The sequence below is a fragment of the Stegastes partitus genome, unplaced genomic scaffold (assembly GCF_000690725.1).
Source record: "Stegastes partitus isolate 25-593 unplaced genomic scaffold, Stegastes_partitus-1.0.2 Scaffold276, whole genome shotgun sequence".
In the NCBI taxonomy this organism is placed as follows: Eukaryota; Metazoa; Chordata; class Actinopteri; family Pomacentridae; genus Stegastes; species Stegastes partitus.
In genome coordinates, this window is record NW_007578007.1 from 400,012 (window position 1) to 405,179 (window position 5,168).

The 5,168-nt window shown below is 45.7% G+C and overlaps 1 protein-coding gene across 1 annotated transcript in view; it reads left to right on the plus strand.

The window, feature by feature from the left end:
- The window catches only part of agrn (agrin), a 280,800-nt gene that overhangs the window by 161,497 nt on the left and 114,135 nt on the right, over positions 1–5,168 (plus strand). The gene's annotated exons all lie outside the window — the stretch shown is intronic.

A 5,168-nucleotide genomic window follows, 5' to 3' on the forward strand; every position in this document is an offset into this window, starting at 1 on the left:
TTTCATGTGCTTTTAGTGCAAAGTAACTCATCTTCAGAAATCCCCCGACACTTGTTGAGTGATCTGCCTTTTCCTGTTGATATCAGCTTTAAACACTCGGAAATAAAAGTTAAGTGAATTTGACATTTAAATACTTGGTATGTTCATGTAGTCATATAAAGAGAAGTAGTGAGGATTTAACAGTTAAAGTATCGATGAGATCACCTCAAACTTCTCGTGTTGACGGTACAAAGTTTGGACATTTAAAGTAATCCAATCAGTGCCCGTAATCTAGAACAGAATCAGCTCTGCCTCCGACTCTCCATTAAACTGCTGAGAGCTGCATGCATAGGTGGCTAATCAGCTTACAGCCTGGTAAATGTGCACCGTGCTCAGAGGTTTGATTTAAATAATAGAAGCAGGACTTGGTGTGTTCTGATGTTTGGCTGCTTCATCAGACAAACACAAAGCTGCAAGTCTCTGAGTGACACTAAATTGCTTGTTATTGTCAAGTAAATGGATTTCTATTACACCCTGTCCTAATACAACATGCTCTGCCTTCCTATCTTTATCCCACAATAATGAAACACGTCCCATTATGTCCAATCTATTGTCTTTCCAATATGGCTGCGCTCCCAGTGCTTAAGCACCACCTGCACCCTCACAAACAACAACTGTGCCACTTACTGCTCCCGTTGGTAGCCGTCCAGTGTGGATTTCATCCCCCAGCCCGGGATGGGTGCCTATGCTGCTGCTCTACCGCTCTTTCCCTCTCTTTAGCAAAGCCCATCAAAACCCACGGCTCTGAGGAGCAGATTCCTGCCAAAGCTGCAACATTGCAGCAGCCTCAATAATAACTATAGTGTTTTGTCAGCCGCATGCCTCCCTGCCAGTGTGGGCCCACTGCTAATTCCAGGGCTGTGATTATGGTGCAGGCTTGAACCTGGCACTAATAACAAGCTTGGTGACTGCTGACGACTGTGGGACAGGAAATAAAGAGACAGAAAGGACAAAGAGAGGACAGGAGGAACAGAGGCCATGGTGGATAAGAGAGAGAAAAGGCGTCTAAGGAGGGAGGATGGACGGAATAATGTAACAAGACAACTTAGCGGGGAAGCATTTAGGAAAAGGCGGAGATGCAAGAGAGGGAGTGAGTGACTGATGGAGTGGATGAGGGAGTAGATTAAATCCAGTGAGAGAAAGTGGACGTACAAGTGCTTTAATGGAGGTTTATGGAGGGCGGAGGCCATCAGGAGCCTCGTAATTACCATTGGTTACCAACAGTAAACAGTCAGCGAAGAAATCATGTACAAAATATTCACAATGATGCTGATAATAAGTACATCACCAGCAGGACAGACGTCCTCTCTTATCTGGCATGTCTTCCAGTTTCATTCCTCCACTGAATGCATTTCAGAGAACAGCTTATAACTGATGCCAATGGTACGGCATTTCTTATTTTGCATATTTACCACTTAATGTGAGAGTAGAGACCTTTGGAAGGCAACATGGAGACGGGTGTGTAGCCAGTGAACGACGTCCATCGTGGTAGCCTGTTCACCCTACAGTCCTGTACAGTCAGAAAGATAAAACACCTGTATGTTTAAAAATGATAAACAGCCACTATTAATAAAGCAAAATGCTGTCACTGGGATTTCAGTGCAAAAGTGTTCAAAACCTGAAGATAATGATTTCATAGAAAAAGACAAAATAAATGAGTAGCCTCCTTCCCTAATATGAAGTTTAATCTGTCAATCAGAATAGTAAACTCACATGAGGACACTTATTTTGGAATGACATGCGTTTGTGTTTTGTGGTGACTCTGCTCGAGTGATGCTCTGGAACAATCTGACCAAGCCTGACAGAGATAGTCTTGAGACCACAGACCTCCCGGCAGAGCCTGAGGATCACAATGTTCCAATAGACACAGTATGAACACAAGAACACGGAGACCAACTGAAATGGACCTCACTCATCCAGCTTATGCAGCTTTAGGGTACAATTATGAACCATCTGTGTTCTATGGGCCCAGAAAAGAGGAGAAACAACCATCCATCCATCATCTCTACACCTTCATCCTCACTAGGGTCATGGGGGGCTGGAGTCCATCCCAGCTGACTCAGGGTGAAGGCAGGTTCCCGGTTGTTCTCACCAGGATCGTGTAGCTGCAGCCGTTAGCAAACAACCAGAGTTATGATATTGAACCTTTAACAAGGAGGCTGGTGTAGCAGCGATGTGCTGGACGTGGAGCAGCAGACTGCATGAACGCTGCCTCAGTTATAAAGTGGGTTAGGACTAGTGGGTGGGCTGGACTGAAGCAGAGAACAACTGGACAGACACGGGGTCTCGTGATGCCCTGACTCCGGGCCTGTCTGAAGCTCCATTTCCATTATTGCAGTGTCTTTTCTCAGATTCTTTAATGTGTGGTTCTGTCAGGCTGTAAGGATCTCTGCTCAGAACATCCGTCTGAAGAAACGTGTCCACTGCAGCTTCTGATGGAAGTTAAAGCTCATAAAATATTGACAAACTCACATTCTTATGACGTCCTGGTTTTTCGGTGGATCTGCTCAGAGCTCACAGACTCAGCTGCGTATGTTGAACGAGCTGTCAAGTCCGGGTGACCTTGAGCTTTACCTGCTGATCAGTCCGGACCTCGCTCTGCATCCTCAGACTGGATGACAAGTCGATGTGGAACCAGCTCAGACCTTGTGATATGAATACAGTAAGTTACGAAGTTATCGGTGTATAAATGAAAGAGATGCTCAATGTAGAGTGCAGCTGGAGAATATTCACAGTGAACCTGTCCCCAGATGACTGTGGTTTTAGAGTGGCGTATTTCCCTGTTGGTGAATTGTTGTCATGGCAGTGTTGTTGCTGCTGAACTCACACAATCATGTTACATCAGCTCCTAAATTACAGCTACATAATGTTTTTTAATTTAATTTCTACGACTAGTATAAACCATGACTGGAACTTTAAGGCGTAAATCTCAATTAATCATCCATCCATCCATCATCTCTACACCTTAATCCTCACTAGGGTCATGGGGGGCGGAGCCTATCCCAGCTGACTCAGGGTGAAGGCAGGTTCACCTGGACAGGTAACCAGTCTATCACAGGGCTACACTTAGAGACAGACAACCAAGCACACTCACATTCACACCTACAGACAATTTAGAATCACCAATTATCCTCAGCATGTTTCTGGACTGTGGGAGGAAGCCGGAGAACCCGGAGAGAACCCACGCTGCACGGGGAGAACATGGAGACTCCACGTAGAAAGATTCCAGTGCGAACCGGCGACCTTCTTGCTGCGAGGCAACAGTGCTACCAACTGCACCACCCTGCAGCCCCTCAATTAATCAATTACAGAAAAAATAAAGAAAAAAATAGCACATTTAATTGCATCTCAGTTCTCTAATTTCTGGCACTGATGCACACACTCCAGCTGGTAGGTGGCGCTAATGCACCTGAAGTTCTGAGTGACGTCAGCGCACAAGAAAGTTTGAACAGTGATGAAGACGAGGCCGCGTTGCTCGGCTTGTTGGGCAGAACGTATTTTTTTTCCTATCCAAGCTGCCTTCGTGTCCACAGGGGCGGTTCTGACAAAATCTGACAAATTTGCATAAAGTTGAAGTCAAGGCTACTTTATGCAAACGAGGACGACGCTGCGCCTCATAACTCCCTGCAAAGCTTCAGAACAGGCGTTTCACTACACGACGACTGGGAGGAAGTTCTAAACTCCCAACAAATGTCGGACCACTTATGCTCGACAGACCTCAGGAATAATCAGATTGACACGGCGCCGTAGCCCTCGCTGTCACCAGCTGCTACATCCTGTAAGACGTGCAAGCCACCGCCTTTCAGAAACATCCGTGCAAGCCCTGTGCATTTGCTACTGTGGTATGAATAGGATCATGTGTGTGTCCCCTGCCTGCTTTCAGAGCCCACGTCTGTCATGCAAAACCCCTGAACTGGTCTTTAGCTAGCTATAATCTTGGCGATTTATTCCCCTTTGCTGTTATTGCAGTAGTCTTGTTGGGACCGCTACACAATTTGATAGACAGCATTCAGAAAGTCAACCAACCAGAAAATCAGAGGAAGTAGTTTTCTAGTGGGATGAAAGGTTCCTCCGAGTTGTAAGCTGTAGTTTACCATTTATCACGTTGTGTGTTCGTGCGGGGCTGAATTCACAGATATTTGCATTTGTGCTTTGTATGCACAGAGTTTTTAAAGGGATCGGTGCATGTGTGCCCGGGTGTACGCCGAAGAGAAGAGGGCGTTAGGAGGTCAGTGGAAGCCCAGTGACAGGTTCTCATTCTCTCTCTGCCTCCAATAAATTCAGCCGCTGCAGAAGGTCCGGACAGGTCACTCTGGCTGAGATTATGGAGCTGTCAGGGCTGATGGAGGAAGAGAGTGGCAACGACGGGAAAGGAGGAAGAGCGGGAGAGAGAGAGAGCTGAGGGAATGAGAGAGCTTTTAACTTTAAGAATAGTGTGGGCGGTTGGATTGGTGCTTTTGTGCAAAGCCTCGTTTGACTCATTCGATTTGAATGGCGGGTTTTCATTGGGGTAAGTGAATTGGCTACCGTTCTGAGAAGCAGTCATGTCCAATTCAAATCAACTCTGGACTCTTATCTGGCACTCAGGAGTACAGCCACAAAAGAAGTTTTTTTCTCACAGATTATCCTCTTTTTAAAAGGGACTGCAGTTATATGGAGCATTTTGTTAGCATTAGGAACAAGTGGAAGCCTTGGAGGATGTTTTGCAAACAGGAGGGAGCATCGACCAGCAAGTCGCCGACGGGTTGTAGCACGCTGACACCTCCACAGTTCACCTGTCAGCTTTTGAACGCGCAGTTAAAGCAAAACTACACAGCAGTTAACAGAAGAAGTGACAAATGAAAAGTTGTATGATTGAAATCAAAAGGAAACAGTAAGTGGCACTGTTGCTTACGTTTTGCTGTGCAGGTGACTTTGCTGAGGCAGGTCCAGGACTTCATGACCTTGTCCAGGTAGCTCGGTGTGCTTTGATGTTCTGTGACCGTTTACCAAAGTATGATGTCGACGATGGACATTTTATCTATTATTGTAGTATTTTAGGCATTAGGTGTGAGAAATGCAGGTGCTGCAGTTAGTCAGCATTTTTAACTTTTAATAACTTTCACTTCGTTAAACAAAAGTTTTTCTTC